General features: G+C 36.9%; 1 pseudogene; it reads left to right on the top strand.

Annotated features, from left to right (window-relative positions):
• Positions 1 to 14,303: 14,303 nt before the first annotated feature.
• LOC116273935 lies at positions 14,304 to 14,401 on the top strand (annotated as a pseudogene).
• The last annotated feature ends 9,238 nt before the right edge of the window (positions 14,402 to 23,639 follow it).

Here is a 23,639-nt window from a genome sequence, read left to right as displayed (position 1 = left end):
ATTCGTCAACTAAGTTTCTACTGTATTCAGGAGACCCACCTAACACATAAGGACTCACATAAACTTAAGGCAAAGGAGTAGAAAAAGATATTCCATGAAAATGGATACCAAAAGTGAGTAGGAGTAACTATTCTTATATCAGGCAAAACAAACTTTAAAGCAACAACACTTTAAAAAGACAGGACATTTTATAATAATAAAAGGACTAGTCCAACAGTAAAATATCACAATTCTAAATATATATGCACCTAACACTGGAGCTCCAAAGTTTATAAAACAATTACTACTGGAACTAAGAAATGAGATAGATGGCAAAAGAATAATAGTGGGAGAATTTAATACTCCACTGAGAGCACTAGACAGGTCATCAAGATAGAAAGTCAACAAAGAAACAATAGATTTTTTTAAACTATACCCTATGACAAACTGACTTAACAGATATTTACAGAACATTCTGCTCACCAACTGCAGATCATACCTCTATTCATCAGCACATGGGGCATTCTCCAAGACAGACCATATTATGGGGCACAAAACAAGTCTCGGTAAATTTAAGAAAATCAAAATTATATCAAGTACTCTTCCAGACCACAGTGGAACAAAATTGGAAATTAACTCCAAAAGGAACCCTCAAAATCATGCAAATACATGGAAATTAAATAACCTGCCACTGAATATTCATTGAGAAAATAATAAAATCAAGATGGAAATTTAAAAATTCTTTGAATGGTAACAATGACACAACCTATCAAAACCTCTGGGATGTAGCAAAAGCAGTGATAAGAGGAAAGTTCATAGTATTAAATGTCTACATCAAAAAGTCTGAAAGAGCACAAAATACTAGCTAATTGAATCCAACAGCATATCAAAAAGATAATCCACCACGATCAAGTTGGTTTCATACCAGGGATATAGGGATGATTTAACATCCACAAGTTAATAAATGTGATACACCACATAAACAGAATTAAAAACAAAAATCACAAGATCATCTCAATAGATGCAGAAAAAGCATTTGACAAAATCCAGCATCCTGTATGGTAAAAACCCTTAGTAAAATTGGCATAGAATGGACATAACTTAAGGTAATAAAAAACATCTATGACAAACACACAGCCAACATTATACTGAACGGGGAAAAGATGAAAGCATTATCCTTGAGAACTGAATCAAGACAAGGATGCCCATTTTCACCACTTCTATTCAACATAGTACTGGAAGTCCTAGTCAGAGCAATCAGGCAAGATAAAGAAATAAAGGGCATTCAAACTGGTAAAGAAGAAGTCAAACTGTCACTGCTTGTTTATGATATGATTATATACCTAGAAAACCTTAAAGACTCATCTAATAAGCTCCTAAAGCTGGTAGATGAATTCAGCAAAGTTTCAGGATACAAAATTAATGTAGATAAATCAGTAGCTCTACTACACACCAACAGCAAACAAGCTGAGAATCAAATAAAGAACTCAACCCCTTTTACGATAGCAAAAAATAAAATAAAATCCTTAGGAATATACTTAGCAAAGGCGGTCAAATATACCTAGCGAAGGCGGTCAAAAGTCTCTACAAGTAAAACTACAAATCATTGCTGAATGAAATAATAGATGACACAAACAAATGGAAACACAATTCATGTTCAGGATGAATATTGTGAAAATGGCCATACTGCCGAATGCAATCGATAAATTCAATGCAATTGCCATCAAAATACCACCATCATTCTTCACAGAACTAGAAAAAAAAATCCTAAAATTCATATAGAACCAAAAAAGAGCTCACATAGTCAAAGCAAGACTAAGCAAAAAGAAAAAAACGGAGACATCCCATTGCTCAGCTTCAAACTGTACTACCAGGCTATAGTTACCAAAACAGCATGGTACTGGTATGAAAATAGGCACATCACCAACGGAACAGAATAGAAGGGTAAACAAGAAATAAAGTCTAATACTTACAGCCAACTGATCTTTGACAAAACAAACAGAAACATAAAGTGGGAAAATGATACCCTATTCAACAAATGGTGCTGAGATAATTGGCAAGCCACATGAAGGAGGAATCTTGATCTTCATCTCTTGCCTTATACAACAAAAATCAACTAAAAATGGATCAAAAACCTAAATCTGAGACCCGAAACCATAAAAATGGAAACATGAAACACTGGAAAAACCCTTTTAGACACTGGCTTAGGCAAAGACTTCATTATCAAGACCCCGAAAGCAAATGCAACAAACAAAGATAAATAGATGGGACTTAATTAAACTAAAAGCTTCTGCAAAGCAAAAGAAATAATGGCATTTGCAGCAACCTGGATAAAATTGGAGTCTATTATTCTAAATGAAGTAACTCAGAAATGGAAAACCAAACATTAGATAGTCTCACTCATATGTGGGAGCTAAGCTATAAGGATGCAAAGGTATAAGAATGATACACTGGACTTTGGGAACTCAGGGAAAGGGTGGGAGTCGGGTGAGGAATAAAAGACTACACATTGGGTACAGTGTACACTGCTTGCGTGATGGGTGCACCAAAATCATACAAGTCACCGCTAAAGAATTTAGTCATGTAACCAAATATCACCCGTTCCCCAAAAACCTATTGAAATAAAAAAAAAAATTAAAAGTCATGCCACATAAACTCATGAAATGGTGTGATCAACCCTATGCCATTTTTCTTTCTTCCCCTTTTCTTTACTCTTTATTTTAAACAAAATAATTTCACCCATCAAAAATATCAGCAAAAGATATCAGACTCTCAAGAAGTTCTCAAAGCACATTAAGCCAAACTTAAAATTCAGTCAACATCAATGAATGTAATATCTATTAAAGAAGGTGCTCCTCTTTTCCAGTAATTCAGGTTTTCAATCAAAAAACTGGTAAATTCCACACACACTATACTAGAAAAATTACATAGTATTAGAATATCTATGTTTTTCATTATACATACAATAAAAAGAAATTCCAAAGAGGGAAGTTATTTCCTCAAGGTCATAACATAGTTGTAAGATTTGTGACTGCCCCAACCTGAGTATTAATCAGCAAAAGCAAAAGTAGATGTTCTTCAGCTTCATGAGCTAATATCAGATCATTAACTTGTCTGTCACCACCCAAACATGTCACTTCAACAACTGTATTAATTACTTATTGCAGAAGTGACATACTGTCATTCTCCTGTACACTATTGGTCACACAGCCCGATGCTGATACAATGGGAAGGGGGCACAAAAGGGCGTGAATATTAGAGACCATTAGATACAATGGAAGGGATTCAAAAGGTTGTGAATACCGGCAGAAGCCATTAGAGGCCATCTTGGAAACTGGCTACCACAATAAACATCTCAAAACCCAGAGGATTTTCTCATACATGGAAAGACTTTTAGCAAATCTCACTTTCTTGATCCACAGATCACTCAGAACCCTTCTTGAAAAACACTTTCAACACTCTCCTACATTCAACCTGATTGCCTCATAATTGATAGAATAAGAACAGCATCCATTCTGGATGCTTCATTCATGTATTTATTTACTAAATGGCATATTACTATATACCAGAAAGTCTCCTGGGGACTGAGAATACAATAGTGAAGAAAGTGTCATTTCTGCTGTAAAACCATTTGAGAATAGAGATATAGAAACTGGATGGGGAGGAGAGAGAGGGAATAGAATAAAAAGAAAAGAATAAAGAAGGTCAAAGAAACAATGGGAAAGAGGAAGAAAGAGGCAAGGCAGGGAAGGAAAATGGAGTGGAGATAGAAACCAATATTGATGGGAAATAAATTCGATTAAGAAAATATTTGCTACATTAAAATTAAAATACTGAAGTTTGAAAAGAAAGTAGGAATATTTTTGCTTAACATATGTCTCCATATGCTCAATATATAGTTCATTAACTAAATTTAGAAACTGTGTCTAAACGTATGCCTTTCTAATATGCAAAAAAACTCACACCTCAATTCAGAGGTTCTCAAGTCTTTCGGTGAAGACACTGACAAAAGCGCCAGACCCTCTTTTCCAAAAGACAATAAAAAATGTGTGCATACACATATACACAGACACAGATTTCATAGTCCATGGGCCTAAAGTTAGGAACTCCCAATCTTAAAAATAGAAAGTAACACCTTAAACTGTTGTCCATGTTAGCTGTCTTTGTGAATATTCAGGATATACTCTAGTGCAAGACTTGCTGGATCTTTATGAAATGAAATGTTTCACCAAGGTAAGGCAGAATATTAGGGGATTTTGCTCTTTAGAGTATTTTTCCAGTCTGACGAGTCTCAGTCTGAATGGAAGAACTTAGCATCGCAAAGACAGGAGTAAAGAGCCTCATGTCAGGGCTGGGCATGGTGGTTCAGGCCTGTAACCCCAGCACTTTGGGAAGCTGAGGCCAGCGGATCACCTGAGGTCAGGAGTTCGAGACCAGCCGGACCAACATAGAGAAACCTTGTCTCTACAAAAAATACAAAATTAGCTGGGCATGGTGGTGCATGCTGTAATTCCAGCTACTTGGGAGGCTGAGGCAGGAGAATTCCTTGAACCTGGAGGCGGAGGTTACAGTGAGCCGAGATCACGCCATTGCACTCCCACCTGGGCAACAAGAGCAAAACTCCATCAAAAAAAAAGAAAAAGAAAAAGCTTCATGTCCAAAGACAAGCTCAGGTCTAAGTTAACCAATCCAGATGTAAGAGCCACGTAGTCCCATTTCTTCATTTTACAGATGGGAAAAGTAAACACCCAGTGACTGATGAGGATATGGTGACCTAAAATCCAACACTGAGCAAACACTCAGGACCTAAGAAACGTTGGTCCATATTGCAGGAGACTTATCCATAAGTCAAGATCAGACTTCGTAAACTAATGTTAAACCCTCCACTCCAGAAGGGGAGCACCAAGTGAACTCAGATTAACTACAGATGTCTCAGTCAATCAGGCTGAGGAGCGGACCTTGGATCAAGCGAAGGAGAGGGTATAAGATCAGGCAGACAGTTATTGGGGCATCTCCTAGTAGACAATTCTGTGAATCTTCATTTAATAGTCTGAATTTCCTCCCTTTCAGAAGGCACTACAACAAATTTACTATGCAGTACAGTGATTTTATACTTTGAGACAAATGGAAGCTTGAGTTTGAAAGCCAAATTCTCCCTTGGAAATATAATTGAAATTCTCCAATATGCCTATAATCCTGGTATGCTGCCATTTAAATCTGGTACTTATGCCTAGAAAACTTAGCAAATGCTATCAAAAGCAGGTGAGCAAATTGCTCCTATTACTATCTCTAACACTAATTAGTTAGAACTTGAGGCGGCACCGTGTCAGAGCTTTGCCAGACAGCAATGCCTAGTTACATAAAACCATCCCTGAAAACATGCACTGCTGTTGGAACAGTTGCTGACTGATGTTGAAGAAAGCTATGGTGTAATATCAGGTTACTTTCCATAAGCTTTGCATGAAATCTTCTAAGTATAAACCAGCTGTAGAACGCTTAGTGCTCCACCAGGATTTTGAGGGGCTAGGGAGGGAGCACTTACCTTTTCCCCATTCCTCTTCAACTCTTCACGGTTAAAAAAAAGAAAGAATGGAAAAGAAAGAGAGAGGGAGACTCTAAGAGTTTAAAACCCATTCACCAGCTTTTATGCCCTATCACAAGTTTAAAAAAAAAAAAAAAAAGGTATAGGTAAAGCTTCTCAAAATAATGCCAAATTGGCTGGTGTTCTCCCTTTCCATTGAGTTCTTCCTACTAGTTTGATCTCTGCCTGCATTTTGTTTTCTGAAATTCCCAGTGACCTTTTGCAAAGGCAAATGGGTCATAGTGCATGTCAGGCAGGATTGCACTGTGCTGACCTGTTGAGAGCCAACGAACCCAGCACTACATTTTTCTACTTTGCTTTGTTCTTTGAGCTGAAATAAATGCCATAAAACATTTGATTTAAGAAGTTAGTATATATATGGTAAGCCATCAGGTTCAAAATATGCAAAATAAAAAATTTCTATAGTTGTTAGTTCAAGTAAATTCCCAAAATATCACTAGATACAGTAGAAAACTGATGAAATGGATAAGAAAGCAATAAATTTGATTCACAGAAATCTAAAGTGCATGTAGCTTGCTTATTTTTGTTGCCGTATGGTTTTCTATTTATGAATCTACTACAATTGATTTATCCAGTTCCTTCCCATTTGGAGCAACTGTGAAAAATATTATTATAAATATTCTTGCACAAGAATCTTGATTTACATATATCCCAGTGTTTCTATATTATATACAGAAGAGAAGAATTTCTGGTATATTACCCAGCATTATGCCAGGGGGATTTTCCAAAATGGTTGTACTGAAGTTTGCACCTATCAGTAGTACATAAAAATTCTTACTGCTCTTTTAATACCTAATGACAGGTTGATGGGTGCAGCAAACCACTGTGGTATGTGTGTACCTATGTAACAAGCCTGCACGTTCTGCACATGTATCCCAGAACTTAAAGCATAATAATAATAACAATAAAATGAGCTTATTCTGAAGTCCTTGCATCTTCATTAGAGAAAGGGGCAAATACATGGCCACAGACTTGGCAAGTCCTGCTTACTGCCGTGCTTGTGTCTGCGCATGGATGCCTCCAAACAGAGGGCAGACAGTAAACAGGACAGTCTTCCTATGAAATTACACAATTTACCCACAAAAAAAAAAAAAAAAAAAAATTCTTACTGCTCTTTATCCTCACACATAGTGTTGCTCCATTTTTTTTTTAATCTGGTGGATGTATTACATAGTGGTTTTCATTTGCATGTTCCTGATTATAAATGAGGTGGTATATTTTTAAATATAACTTTTAACCAACGAATTTCCTTCTTTTTGAAATGTCCATTTAAGTCTTTTTCCAATTTTCCTATTGAGCTATGTTTCTTTTTCCTGTTGATTTATATCTATGCAAAACCACATGAATGAATTTCATAGCTATAATACTGAGCAAAAACCATCAAAATACAAAGTAATATAAATGTATGTTTCCATTTCTATATAGTTCAAAAACAGGCAAAAAAAAAAATGGACTATTTTGTTTACTAAGACACAAAAGGTTGTGATGATACTTTTTAAAGCAAGGAAATAATTCCTGCAAAATTCACGGGAGGTTCCTTCTGACTCTAAATAGGTGGTACTTAGAAGAAATAGACTCTGTTTCCTGAGTTGTCATGGTTCTAATATTTGGTCATGAAATCTGCCAGTGCCCTGGCTCTTGAATACTGAAAATAAATCTAATAAAAAATTCTATTTAGGCTGGTCGTGGTGACCCACACCTGTAATCCCAGCACTTTGGGAGGCTGAGGCAGGCAGATCACGAGGTCAAGAGATCAAGACCATCCTGACCAACATGGCGAAACCTTGCCTCTACTAAAAATACAAAAGTTAGCTGGGCATGGTGACGTGCACCTGTAGTCCCAGCTACTTGGGAGGCTGAGGCAAAAGAATTGCTTGAACCCAGGACGTGGAGGTTACAGCGACCCGAGATCGTGCCACTGCACTCCAGCCTGATAACAGAGTGAGATTCTGTCTGAAAAAAAAGAAAAAGAAAAAGAAAAAGAAAAAAAAGAAAACAACAAAGAAAAAAACTAGCTCGTGTGGTGGCACATGCCAGTAGTTCCAGCTACTTGGGAGGCTGAGGCAGGAGAATCACTTGAACCCGGGAGGCAGAGGTTGCAGTGATCCAGGATTGCGCCACTGCACTCCAGCCTGGGTGATGGAGTGACACTCCATTGGCAAAAAATAAAAAATAACAGAAGAATTTTCATATGATTATGTGTAGATAAGTATCAAAAAGAATGGGAAACAGCAAATAAGAAGTAAGGAGTTTCCCTTTATTTTTACAATGACACATATTTTTCTAGTTTAAAATACACACTCAATTATATAATTTACACACTTACTTGAGAAGGCTTATCCATATCACTGAATGTCTACTTTTCTCTCCCCACAGTCCAGTAGGATGGGAGGAAAATGTGAAGCAGATTTGGAGTATGTTGATTCCAGCTTCATGTATACAATTTAGTGTAACTTTAAATTGGAATATAGGGTAATCTCTAGAGCAATCACTAAGAAAAGTATTTTTAAAACATATACAAAGAAATATATGCACACTACAGATAAGGAAAAATGTAACACTGAAATTATTTCAGTAACCCACAGAAAGGTAAGAAGAGAGAAACAAAACCAAGACAAACAAGACAATAAAGTGGCAGCCTTAAATCCTGACATCAAAATTACATTAAATATGAAGGGTTTAAAGATGCCAATTAAAATATAAATGCTTTATATTTAAAAAACAGAAATTACCAGAATATAGTTCAAAAATGAGTCAGCTATCTGCTGTCGACAAGAAATTCATTTCAAATATATTGATAAAGGTAGGTAAAAAGTAAATAGAAGAAAAATATATATACCATGAAAACACCAATCACAAAAAAGCTGTATAGCTATATGAATAGCAGATAAGTAGACTTCAGAGAAAAGAAATTACTAAATACAGAAAGGAACACTACATAATGATAAAAGACTTACTATACCCCCAAAAAATGAAATCTTTAATGTATCAAATTTAAAAACTTCAACAATCAAGATAAAAAGGATGATAAGACAACTTACAACTTTTGAGCAGCTAATACATACTGCTAATAAGTGTTAGACCCTGTTTCAAACACTTTACATCTATTATCTCATTTAATCTTCACCAAAAGAAAAGCAATTACATTATTATCTCTATTCTGTATACAACAAAATTAAGGGCTCTAAAGAGTTAAGCATCTTGCTCAAGGTCACACAGTTAGTAATCCTTAGGCCAAATTCCTTTTACTCTTCATTTTGCCTCCATCAAGGTTTATTTCTAAACACTTCAAAAATAAACAGTGCGATCATCATATCTAACACTGCTGTCCAACATTTACTCTTCTTGGTCATAAAGACAGAGTATTTTTAGTGGTGAAAAAACACTGGATTCTAAATAAGTCATAGAAATAAACGGGCTCTAGAAAACACCAGCAAATACAATACAGTGAAACCCCGTCTCTACTAAAAAATACAAAAAAAAAACTAGCCGGGCGCGGTGGCGGGCGCCTGTAGTCCCAGCTACTCAGGAGGCTGAGGCAGGAGAATGGCGTGAACCCAGGAGGCGGAGCTTGCAGTGAGCTGAGATCCGGCCACTGCACTCCAGCCTGGGCGGCAGAGCGAGACTCCGTCTCAAAAAAAAAAGAAAAAAAAAGAAAACATCAGTAAATACAAAATAGCCTGGAGCAGGAAGCAGTTAATTATGGGAAAGTTGGGAGTCACATCATGGCCAGTGACCTCAACAGTATGAAGGCTGCCATGTAAGTTTGGGAAAGCAGGGCCCTGCACAACTCCAGGGATTCCATTAACATAGAGACTAAATTAGATCATCATATCAAAGGCACCACCTGGAATCATAGTACACAGCATGCCCTGCCATTTATGGTATTTCTGACAGTAATTATACTGTCTGAAAGTAATAAAGTCTGCTAAGAACCTCTTGGCATGCAGAGTACCCACCCACCTGGATCAGCAGCCTGAACTCCCCCCTCACAGAGACTGTAGTGAAGTGAGGACCTCTTTGCTCCATGTCCGGGCATGTCTCCTGCATTTGGAGCACCTGTTCACGTGGATTAGCAGCCTGAGTCCCCCCACCCTTCCTGTGCAGAGATTGTGGTGCAGCTGGACCCTCTATGCTCCACACCCAGGAAGATCTCCAGGCATCTGGAACACCCATTCTTCTGGAACAGGAGTTTAGGCTGCCCCACCTTCATGCAGAGACTTGAAGTCAAAGAGATTTCCGATCTCCGCAGCTCCATGCCTATGTACACTTCCAAGAACTTGGTGGCTACTCACTGGACCTCCTTCTTAGTGCTAGTGGTTGTGCTTGCCATCAGGGAACCTGCAGGCAGGCCTGCCTAATCTGGCCCTCCCTATCTTCATCCCCTCCTACAGGGTTTATCAGGGAGCTCATATCACTGTTCACTCCACGGGTCAGCCCACTGCCTGATGCTGGCTCTCAACAGAGAGCGTCTCCCACTAAACAAAGATCCAGTATATACTTATCCACATTGGCCATAGCTAGTTCTTATCTGTAAGCGCCATCTACTGGCCTATAGGTCAAGCTGCACAGCCCAACATAAAACCTGCTGACAGAAGTGCATAGGACTGTAGAAGCAAAGCCAAAAGACTCTACCCAACATTCTCTACAGTCACACCCCATAGGCAAAGAGGAAAAAGAGGGAAAGAAAACAATAACATTATAAGGAAAGAAAGACACATGAAAATAATTACATAAATTGGAAGTGCCAGTGCCTCCAGATGAGAAGGAACAAGAGCAAGAGTTGTCATCATGAAAAATCTGAATATTGTGACATCACCAAAGAATCACATCAGCTCTGCAGCAGTGGTCCCTAAAGAAAATGAGAACTCAAAAATGACAGAAAATGTGAAGCATGGATTGCAAGCAAGCTTAATGAGATCCAAGACAAAGTTAAAAACCAACACAGAAAACTTCTCAATGATTCAGAAAAAGAAGAAAGAGCCAAGCATCTAAAAAAGAAATGCATCAAAGCTTCTGGAAGTGAAAAAACTCAGAGCTTGAACTGGTTCTTCAAACTAGCACATTCAGTCAAAATTTTTTTGAAAAATTTAAAACAATGAAATCTAAGACTTACTGGCATACCTGTGAGAGGAGGAGAAAAAGTAAACAAACTGGAAAACATATTTAAGGCAATAATTCAAGAAAATTTATTTTATCTTGCTATAGAGGTAGACATCCAAACACAAGAAACTGAGAGAACACCTATGATATACAATGCAAAACAAACATCACAAAGGCATATAGATACCAGACTCTCCAAGGTCAAAGCTAAAGAAAAAATCTTAAAGGCAGCTAGACAAAATGGTCAGATCACATACAAAGGGAACCCCGTCAGACTAACAGTGGTCTTCTCAGCAGAAACCTGACAGCCAGAATAGACTAGAGGCCTGTTCTCAGCATCCCTAAAGAAAAGAAATTCTAACCAAGAAATAAAATCTTTTTCAGACAAGCAAATGCTAAAGGGATTCATTACCACTATGCCAGCCTCATAAGAGATTCTTAAGGGAGTTCTAAACATGGAAATGAAAGAAAGATACTTGCTACCACAAAAACAAATTTACGTACATGCTCCTATTATGGAAACAGAAAATAAAAACAGATCAGGGGTCACCATTCTTATATCAGCCAAAACAGACTTTAAACCAAGAGTAAAAACAGATAAAGAAATGCAATATATAATGATAAAGGGTTCAATACAACAACAAGACTTAGCAATTCTAAATACATATGCACCAAACGTTGGTCGACCCAGATTCATAATTTTAGACCTTCAAAAGTATTTACATGGCCACATAATAATAGTGTGGAATTTCAACATTCCACTGACAGAATTGGACAGATCATTGAGGCAGAAAACTGACAAGGAAACTCTGGGCCTAAATTCAACACTTGCACAACTGGACCTAATAGACATCTAAAAAGTAGCAATCACACCTTAGAAAGACCTCAATTTAACAATCTAATAGTAGATCTAGAGCAATTTGGAAAACAAGAACAAAATAATCCCAAAGCTAGCAGAAGAAAACAAATAACTATAATTGGAGTAAGACTGAACAAAATTGAGAGGCAAAAAATCATGCAAAGGATCAAATAAAACAAAAGTGGGTTCTCTGAAAGAAAAAATAAACAAGATCAATTAACCACTAGCTAAATAAACACAGAAAAAATGAGAGAAAACCCAAACATGCAGAATCAGAAATAACGACTGATCTCACAGAAATACAAAGGATTCTCAGAAACTATTATGAACCCTTCTATTCACACAAATTAGAAAATCTAGAGGAAATGGACAACTTCCTGGAAACACACAACCTGCAAAGACTGAATTGAAAAGAACTTGAAACCCCGAACATATCAACATTGACTTCAGAAATTAAATCAGTAATAAAAAACCTACCAAACATAATAAAGCCCTTGACCAGATGGATTCACAGCCAAAATATACAAACATACAAAGAAGAGCTGGTAAGAATATTGCTGAAACTATTCTAAACAATTGTAAAGGAGGGACTCCACCCTAACTAATTCTATAAAGCCAGAATCACCCTGATAGCAAGATCTGGCAAAGACACAACACAAAAAGAAAAATATAGACCAGTATTCATGATGAATATAGATGCAAAAATCCCCAACAAAATACTAGCAAACAGAATCCAGCAGCACGTCAAAAAGTTAATTCACCATAATGAAGAAGGCCTTATTTCTTGCATACAAAGTTGTTTCAACGTAATTAAATCAATAAATGTGATTCACCATATATACAAAACTAAAAACAAAAACCATATAATCATCCCAATACATACAGAAAATGTTTTCAATAAAAGCTAACATATTTTCATGATAATTCTCAACAGACTAAGCAATGAATGAATATAACTCAAAATAATAACAGCCATCTATGACAAAGCCTTAGTCAACATCATACTGAGTAGGAAAAGCTGGAAGATTTCCCCCTTGAGAACTGGCAGAAGACAAGGATGTCCTCTCTCATCATTCCTATTCAACATAGCACTGTAAGTGATGGCAAGAGCAATCACGCACCAGAAAAAAAAGGCATCCAAATAAGAAAAGAAAAAGTCAAACTAAGTCTCTTCACTAATGATGTAATCCTATACCTAGAAAATCCTAAAGACTGCCAAAAGACTCCTGGAACTGATAGACATCTTCAATAAAGTTCCAGGATACAAAATCAACGTACGAAAGTCAGTAGCATTTCTATACACCAATAACATTCAAGCTGAGAGCCAAATTAAGAATGCAATTATATTTATAATAGCCACCAAAAAATAATAAAATATCTAGAAATACACCTAACCAAATAGGTGAAAGATCTCTACAATGGGAACTTAAAAACATCGCTGAAAGAAATCAGAGATGATATAAATAAATGGAAAAACATTCCACACTTATGAATTGGAAGAATCAATATTGCTAAAATGGCCATACTGCCCAAAGCATCTACAAACTTAACAATATCCCTATTAAACTAACAACATCAATTTTCAAATAATTGGAAATAACTATTCTAAAATTCACACAGAACCAAAAAAGAGGTCAAATAGCCAACACAATTCTACACAAAAAGAACAAACCCAGATTCATCACATTACCTGAATTTAAACTATACTGTACTATAAGGCTATAGTAACCAAAGCAACATAATACTGGTACAAAAAGAGACATATAGAACAAAGGAAGAGAATAGAGAAATGAGAAATAAAGCCACACACATACAGCCATCGGATATTCAACAAAGCTGTCAAAGATAAACAATGAAAAAAGGATTCCCTGTCCAATAAATGGTACTAAGATAACTGCTTAGCCATATGCAAAAGAATGAAACTGGACCCCTACCTTTCGCCATATACAAAAATTAATTAAGATTGATTGAAGATTTAAATGGAAGACCTCAAACTGTAAAAATCCTAGAAGAAAACTTAGAAAATATCCTTCTGGATATTTATTTAGCAAACAATTTATGATATTTAGCAAAGACTTTATGATTAAGTCCTCAAAAGCAGTTGTAATGAAAACAAAAATTGACAAGTGGGATCTAATTAAACTAAAGACCTTCTGCACAGCAAAAGAAACTATCAACAGAGAAATTAGACAACCTACACAATGGGATAAAATATTTGCAAACATTGCAATTAAACAATTCAACAAACAAAAGAATAATAACCCTAATAAAAATGGGCAAAGGGCATGAACAGACACTTCTCAAAAGAAGACATGCAGATGACTGACACACATATGAATATCACTAATCATCAAAGAAATGGGAATCAAAACCACAATGAGTTACACTAGTCAGAATGGCTATTACTGAAAAGTCAAAAAATAACAGATGCTGGCAAGGTTGTGGAGAAAGGGAAATGCTTATATACTGTGGAAATATAAACTAGTGCATCCATTATGGAAAGCAGTTTGAAATTTTCTCAAAGAACTGAAAACAGAATTACCATTTGACCCAGTCATCCCATTACTGGGTATATACCAAAAGGAAAATAAATCATTCTACCAAAAAGACACATACACTTGTATGTTCACTGCAGCACTACTCACAACAGCAAATATACGGATCCAAGCTAGGTGCCCATCAACAGTGGATTAGATAATGAAAATATGGGGCATGGAATACTACACAGCTGTGAAAAAGAATTCAGTACCCACCTCAGCAGCACATATACTATTAATAACATTGGAACAACACAGAGAAAGTTAGCATGGCCTCTGTGTGAGGATGACATGAACATTTGTAAAGCACTGCATATTTTTTATAACACAATTGGAAGTATGAACAGCAGAGTATACTAATCTGAGGAAAAAAAAGAATCTCAGAGCTTGATGACCAGTTCTTTGAAACAACTCACACCAAAATAAAGAAAAAAGTATTTAAAAAATGAATAAAACCTATCCAGCCAAACTAAGTTTCATAAGTAAAGGAGAGATAAAATCCTTTCTAGACAAGAACATGGTAAGGCAATTTATTACCACCAAACTGGCCTGAGAAAAGGTGCTTAAGGGAGTGCTAAACATGGTAACAAAGAAGACCATTACAGGCTACCACAAAAACACAATTAAGTACATAGAGCACTGACACTATAAAGCAACTACACAGTCAAGTGTACATAACAGCCAGTTAACAGTATGATAACAAGATCAAATCCAGCAATATCAATATTAACATTGAATATAAATGGACCATACACCCCACTTAAAAGGCAGAGTGTCAAGTGAATAATGAAGCAAGACCCAACTGTATGATGTCTTCAAGAGATCCATCCTACATGCAAGGACACTCATAGGCTCAAAGTAAAGAGCTGGAGAAAAATCTGTCTAGCAAATGGAAAACAAAAAAAGACAGCAATGGTTGCTACTCTTATTTCAGAAAAAAACAATCTTTAAACCAAAAATGATCAAAAAGGACAAAGAATGGCATGGCATTACATAATGATAAAGCATTCAATTCAACAAGAAGACTTAACAATCTCAAGTATATATGCACTCAACACTGGAGAACCCAGATTCACTTAACACATTCTTAGAGTCTTGAGATACTTAGATAATCACACAATAATAGTAAGAGACTTCCTAACCTTGCCTCCACCTGATGGTACTTCTCTATTGCTGTCATAGTCAAACTCAAAAGATAAAAACTCTTGGGAGCTCTATGGCCCCGCCCATTGCCTTAGAAACCAAAATACTTACACTGACTAATTTAGAGCAAGCTTTGCGCAACTCCCCCCACCCCCGACTACTACCACAGCTGGCGCTCTCTTAAAAGTGCCACCTCCTGGCTGAAGGCCAACCAACTCAGATCATTACAGCAACTCATGACAAAATAACCCTGATACCAGCAAGGAGAAGATGATAACTAATTCCAATGCCTGCAACATCCTGGCTAACAGGGGTCCTGCGTGTGTCTACATGACAGCTTCACTGCTAGCATAATCAGAACTTGAGAAAGCCAGCACACTAAAAATATCTACAACCAAGGACTCTAAGAGAATCTACTTCACTCTCCTGCAACCTCCACCAGAGCAGGTGCTGGTATCCATGGCTGGGGGACCTGAAGTTGGACCACATAATAGGACTTTGCACACATTCCCCAGCACCAGCCTGGAGCCTGTTAGCCCCATTAGGTAGCTAGATCCAGAAGAGCAATAACAATCGCTGCAATCCAGCTCTCAGGAAGCCTCATTCCTAGGGAAAGGGAAAGAGCACCACATGAAGGGATCACTCCATGAGAGAGGAGAATCTGAAGAGTAAGCCTTGTATTTCAGACCTTTCCACTGAAATACGCTACCCTACTGAGAAGAAACCAGCAAAGTGATTATGATACTATGACTAAACAGCATTCTATAACACTCCTCAAAAAGATCACACCAGCTCCCCAGCAATGGATCCAAACCAAGAATAAATCTCTGAATTGCAAGATGAAGAATTTAAGATGCTGATTATTAAGCTACTCAAAAAGATACCAGAGAAAGGTGAAAACCAACCTAAATTTTGAAAAAAAAAAATACAGGACATGGATAAAAAACTCTCCAGAGAAATATATATCATAAAGAAAAAATAATCACAACTTCTCGAAATGAAAGACAAACTTAAGAGAAATATAAAATGTAGTGGAAAGTTACACTAATAGACTTAAACAAGCAGAAGAAAAAATTTCAAAGCTTGAAGACAAAGCATTCAAATTAATCCAAAGACAAAAAAGAATTTTAAAAAATGAACAAAGTCCACAACTATTTGTGATTATGTTAAATGTCCAAACTTAAGAATAACTGGTGTTCCTGAGGAAGAGGAAATCGAAAAGTTTGGAAAATTTATTTGAGAGAATAACTGAGGGAAAATTCCGTGGCCTTGCTAGAAATCTAGACATCCAAATACAAGGAGCTCAAAGAACACCTGGGAAATTCATCGCAAAAAGATCACCACCTGAGCACATAGTCATCAGGTTATCTATAGTCAAGACAAAAGAACCTCAAGAGCTGTGAGACAAAGGCATTAGATAACCTGTAAAGGAAACCCAATCACATTAACATCAGATTTCTCAGAAGAAACCTTACAAGCCAGAAGAGATGGTGGTTCTATATTTAGCTTAATGAAACAAAATAATTGTCAGCCAATAATTTTGTATTCAGCAAAACAAAGCTTCATAAATAAAGGACAAAGTCTTTTTCAGACAAACAAATACTGAGAGAATTTGCCACTACTAACCCAGCACTACAAGAAATGTTAAAAGGACTTAAAACTATACCCTAGAACAAGTAGACTTAACAGATATTTTACAGAACATTCTACCCAACAACTGCAGAATATAGATTCTTTTCCTCAGCACGTGGAACATTCTCCAAGATAGACCATACGATAGACCATAAAATGAGTCTCAATAAATTTTAGAAAATCAAAATTATATCAGTTATCCTCTTAACCCCAAAAGAAACCCTGAAAACTGTATAAATACATGGAAATTAAATAATCTGCTCTTGAATGATCTTTGGGTCAACAATCAAATGAATATAAAGGTTAAAAATTTATTTGAGCTGAACAATAATAGTTACCCAACTTATGAAAACTTCTGGAATACAGCAAAAGCACTGCTAAGAGGAAAGTTCACAGCATTAAATTTCTATATTCAAAAGTCTGAAAGAGCACAAATAGACAATCTAAGGTCACACACACCTGAAGGAACTAGAGAAACAAGAACAAACCAAACTCTAACTCAGCAGAAGAAAAATAACGAAGATCAGAGCAGAGGTAAATGAAATTGAAACAACAATAAAAAAGGTAAGTAAAGCTTGTTCTTTGAAAAGATAAACAAAATTGATAGACTGTTAGATTAACCAAGAAAATAAAAGAGAAGATCCAAATAAGCTCAATAAGAAATGAAACAGAAGATACCACAACTGATAACACAAAAATACAAAAGATCATTCAAGGTTACCATGAACACCTTTACATGCACAAACTAGAAAATCTAGAGGTGATGGATAAATTCCTGGAAATATACAACCCTCCTAGATTAAATCAGGAAGAAATAGAAACTCTGAAGAGACCAAAAAGTAGCAAGATTGAAATGGTAATTTTAAAATTGTCAACAACAACAACAGGACCAGACAGATTCAGAGCTGAATTCTATCAAGACATTCACAGAATTGGTACCAATCTTACTGAAATAATTCCAAAAGGCAAAGATGGAATTCTCCCTAAATTTAAAATGGCAAAAATGAAGCCAGTATCTCCCTAATAACAAAACCAGGAAAGGACATAACAAAAAGAAAACTGCAGACCAACATCTCTGATGAACATATATGCAAAAATCCTTATCAAAATACTGGCTAACCAAAACCAACAGCATATCAAAAAGATAATCCACCACAATCAAGTGAGTTTTTTTTTTTTAATCAGGGATGCAGGGACGGTTTACCACACACAAATCAATAAATGTGATACATCACATAAACAGAATTAAAAACAAAAATCATATGATTATCTCAATAGATGCAGAAAAAGCATTTGACAATATCCAGCATCTCCTTATGATTAAAACCCTCAGCAAAACTGGCATAGAAGGGACATACCTCAAGGTAATAGAAGATATCTATGACAAACCCACAGCCAGCATAACACCGAATTGGGAAAAGTTGAAACTATTCTCCCTGAGAACAGGAATAAGATAAGTATCCCTAGTTTTACAACTTCTATTCAACATAGGACTGGAATTCCTAGCCAGGGCAATCAGACAAGAGAAAGAAAGAAAGGGCATCCAAATCACTAAAGAGGAAGTCAAACTGTCACTGTTCCCAAATGATATGATAGTATACCTAGAAAACCTAGAGACTCATCCAAAAAGCTCCTAGATCTAAAAAATGAATTCAGTACAGTTTCAAGATACAAAATCAATGTATACAAATCAGTAGCACTGCTATACATCACCAACGACAAAGCTGAGAAACAAATCAAGAACTCAATCCCTTTTACAACAGCTGCAAAAAACATAAAATACTTAGGAATATACCTAGCCAATGAGGTGAAAAATCTCTACAAGGAAAACTACAAAACACTGCTGAAAGCAAGCACCAATGACACAAACAAATGGAAACACATCTCATGCTCAAGGATAGGTAGAATCAATATTGTAAAAATGACCATACTGCCAAAAGCAATCTACAGATTCAATATAATTCCCATAAAATTACCATCATAACTCTCCACAGAACTAGAAAAAACAATCCTAAAATTCATATGGAACCAAAAAGGTGCCCACATTGCCAAAGCAAGACTAAGCAAAAAGAAAATAAACAGAGACATCTCATTACCTGGCTTCAAACTATACTATAAGGCTATAATTATCAAAACAACATGGTACTAGTATAAAAATAGGCTTGTATACCAATGGAATAGAATAGAGAACCCAGAAATAAGGCTGAATACTTACAGCCAACTGATATTTAACAAAGCAAACAGAAACATAAAGTGGGGCTAGGACACGCTTTTGAACAAATGGTGCTGGGATAATTGGCAAGCCACACGTAGATTTTTATACAAAAATAAACTCAAGATGAATCAAAGATTTAAATCTAAGACCTGAAACCATAAAAACTCTACAAGATAACACCATAAAACCCCTTCTTGACAATGGCTTAGGCAAAGAGTTTATGACCAAGAACCCAAAAGCAAGTACAACAAAAACAAAGATAAATAGATGGGACCTAATTAAACTAAAAAGCTTCTGCACAGCAAAAGAAATAAATCAGCAAATTAAATAGACACCCCAGAGACAGAGAAAATCTTTGCAAACTATGCATCCAACAAAAGACTAATATGCAGAATCTATAAGGAACTCAAACAAATCAGCAAGATAAAAAACAAATAATCCCTTCAAACAGTGGACAAAGAACATGAATAGAAAATTCTCAAAGGAAGATATACAAATGGTGAAAAAAATATGAAAAAACGTTTATCACTAATGACCAGGGAAATCAAATTAAAGCCACAATGAGATACCACCACCTTACTCCTGCAAGAATGGCCATAATTTAAAAATTTAAAAAAATAGGTGTTGGCATGGATGTGGTGAAAAGGAAACATTTTACACTGCTGCTGGGTATGTAAATTTGTACAACCACTATGGAAAACAGTGTGGAGATTCCTTAAAGAACTAAAAGTAGAACTACCATTTGATCCAGCACTCCCACTACTCAGTATCTACCCAGAAGAAAAGAATTATATGAAAAAGATACTTGCACACATGTGAATTTATGGCAGCACAATTCACAACTGCAAAAATATGGAGCCAGCCTAAATGCCCATCAACCAACAAGCAGATAAAGACATGGTGAAGATACAGAATGGAATACTACTCAGCCATAAAAGGAATAAAATAATGGCATTTTACAGCAACCTGGATGGAGTTGGAGACTATTATTTTAAGTGAAGTAACTCAAGATTGGAAAACCAAATATTCTATGTTATCAAGTATAAGTGAGAGCTAAGCTATGAGGACGCAAAGGCGTAAGAATGATATAATTGACTCTGGAGACTTTGGGGGAAGTTTGAGAGAGGGGTGAGAGATAAAAGACTATACACTGGGTACAGTGTACACTGTTAGGGTGTCAAGTGCACCAAAATCTCAGAAATTACCACTAAAGAACTTATCTATGCAACCAAAACCACCTATTCCCAAAAACCTATTGAAATAAAAATAAATAATAAAAAAGAAAAATGTGGTAAATATACCATGGAATACTATGCAGTCATTAAAAAGAATGAAATCACGCCCTTTGCAGCAACATGGATAGAGCTAGAGGCCATTACACTAAGAGAATTAATACAGGAAAAGAAATTCAAGTACTACATATTATCACTCATAATTGGGAGCTTAACATTGAGTAGCAACTGATACTGTGCAGCACAAAGCCAAAATGCAAAACTCAGCTTTGATTGGCAGTTTTTCAAAGATATGCAACAAATATGGGATGTAATCTGGATGGCTCCTTCTGTGCTTAGATTCTATCTTTTTGAACACTTAACAGTTACACTGAGACAATGACTTTAAGGATTGGTACTATGTATTATTCCTTATGACACGTACGTTGTCTCTCATTAATCCTTGAATCTTGCTTCATTAATCCTTGATCTCATTAATCCTTGAATTGTCTGTATTGTCATGTAAACTGGTACAGGTACTGATGAAAATCTCTAATGAATAATCATAACACTCTTGGTGCCATGTTTTCCTACAGCTTGAATGTTTTTTTAGAAGGAAAAGACATCAAATGCCTCTAGCTACTATCTTTTAAATTGCTATTTTTTAAAAGAAGCACCAGTATGTGTTTTACATTGATTTTTCTGATAGAGGGAAATGACAGTCAGTAGTTTCAGTTCTGATGGTATAAGAAAAACAAATAAAACATGTTTATAAAAGTTGTAAAAATAATAATGATGTAATTATGTCCTTTGCAGCAACATGGAAGCAGCTGGAGGCCATTATTCTAAGTGAATTAATGCATACAGAAAACCAAATACTGCGTGTTCTCACTTGTAAGTGGGAGCTAAACCTTGGGTACACACAGACATGAAGATGGGAGCAACAGACACTAGCGAATACTAGAGGAGAGAGAGAAGGAGTAGAAGAAGGGCTGAAAAACTACCTATTTGGAAACTATGCTTACTACTTGACTGACAGTCATCTGAACCCCAAACCTCAGCATCATGGGTAATGTTTTTTACCCATGTTACAACCCTGCACATATACTCACTGAATCTAAACTATACAAGTTGAAATTTACCCACAAAAAGAACAAAAAAAATGAAATCTACTAGGCTGGAAAATTGCTACTAGCATCTGTCTAGACCCTGGACTATAGGGCAGAGATAATTGTCCTATTCAGTGAGTCTAAATTCTGGTGAACTACAGTTGCAGTGCCCAAACAGTTGTACATAATGAACCAGGAAAAGTCCCACAAAAGTTTTAATGAATATACAGAAGATTGCACAACTTTGTTTTGACAAGCAATTATTTTCTTTCCAGATTATCATTAATCATCACCATAGTTTCCTAAAAGAAATTTATAAACACATTTTCCTTATCTCACCAAAATGTGAATAATTTGGTTACAAATCAACTTCAGTTTATGAATGGGTATTTGGAAACCTGAGTCAGGACTGAAAGATGAAAGAGGAACATGAGACAGACCATTTTCATTTTTATCCTTTCCAGAGACTTATCCTTCTTTCCCAAAGCCAAAGAATGCCCCTTAGACCTTTAGTAAGACTCTTTCGCACACTTGACACCTAAATCATATGAAAAGATTCACTTTGATGGTAGCTATCAGTACCAAACCTGTAGAAAGTCTCTTCAAGTGTATCATCACTGACAGAGTTACATGGAAATGTGAACTGTAGCAGGTCAGGATTATCCTGAAGAGTCCAAGATCAAGACTGGCAACTAAGATGGCATTTTTCTAAAAAGCTCATGAGGGTGGAGCAAGATGGTTGAATAGAAGTCTGCATCTTTTGTTCCTGCTGCTAGAACACCAAACTTTAACAACTATCTGAACACAGAAAAGTACTATCACAAAAACTAAAAATCAGGTGAACAATCCTACTCCCTGGTTTTAAATTCATCTCCCTGAAAGAGACACTGAGGAGGACAGTAGAGACAGTCTTTAATCACTGATGCCACCCCTCTCACAACCCCCAGCATCCACCATGCAACACAGAAATAGAATCTGTGTACTTTGGGAAGCACAGAAATTGGGATATTTTACATTAGACCCAGTGCTTCCCTGTCACAGCAGAGAAAAAAGTCACACTGGGTTCAGCCAGCACCTGCATGTGGAGAAAGGATCTGGACCAGCCATACCAAGAGGGAAAGCACCCCATCCCAGCAGTCAGAACTTGAGTTTCCCAGCAGCCTTATTACTGGGGGCTGAAGAGCTCTGCAATCCTAGGTAGGCTTTAAAAGGCAGTCTAGGACACAAAGACTACAATTCCTAGGCAACTCCTTAGCGGCACTTAGAGCCCATGGACTAGGGTGGCATGTAATCTAGGGAGACACCAGGCAGGACAGCTAAGGGAGTGCTTGCAGCATCTCTCCCCCAATCCCAGGCAGTGCAGCTCATAGCAATAAAAGTGACTCCTTTCTCCTGCTTAAGGAGAGTAGAATGAAAAGTAAAGAGGAATTTTTCTTGAATGTTGGACGCCAGCTCAGCCACAACAGGATAGAGTATCAGGCAGAATTATGAGGCCCTCATTCCAGGCCTGAGCTTCCAGAAGACATTTCTAGACAAATTCTGGGCAAAATAGGAGCTCACTTCCTTGAAAGGAAGAGCCCAGTTCTGGTAGGATTCATCACCTGCTGACTAAAGAGCTTTAGGCCCTGAATAAAAAACAGCAATATCCCGGGAGTATGCAATGAGCCTTGGACACTGACACATGATGACTTCAGGTATGACCCATCACATTTCCACCTGTGGTGACTGTGGCGAAAGACAGCTTCTATTTGAAGAAAAAAAAGCCAATGAAAAAGTAAAGAGGACTTTATATTGCAATGTAGTTAACAGCGTGGCTAGTGGAGTAGAACAAAAGGCAGTCTCTTGGGGTACCCAAGTCCAGGCCTGGGTTACTGTACAACATTTCTGGACCTGCCCTGGGCAAAAAGGGAGCCACTGTCCTAAAGCGTGAATCTCAGACATGGCAGCATTCACCACAAGCTGAATGAAGTGCCCCGGGCTTTAAGTGAACATTGGTGGTGGCCTGGAAGAACCTCCCATGGGCCAGTGGTGGTGGTGGCCACGGGGAGAGGCTCCTGTAAAAATAGCATGGGGAAAAAGAGTTGGGGGGGAAGCAAGAAGAACTTTGTATTGTGGTTTGAGTGCCAGTTTAGCCTCAGTAGAATAAAATGTAGGTAAATTGCTAAGGTCTTTGACTCTAATCAAACCCTGGCTCCCAAACAGCATCTCTGGACATACCCAAGGCCAGGGAATCTTTCCACCCTGTAAAG

Source organism: Papio anubis, chromosome 2, assembly GCF_008728515.1.
Source record: "Papio anubis isolate 15944 chromosome 2, Panubis1.0, whole genome shotgun sequence".
NCBI lineage: Eukaryota > Metazoa > Chordata > Mammalia > Primates > Cercopithecidae > Papio > Papio anubis.
The sequence above is the reverse complement of the archived record's forward strand: the minus strand, read 5'-3'. Positions and strand labels throughout refer to the sequence as shown.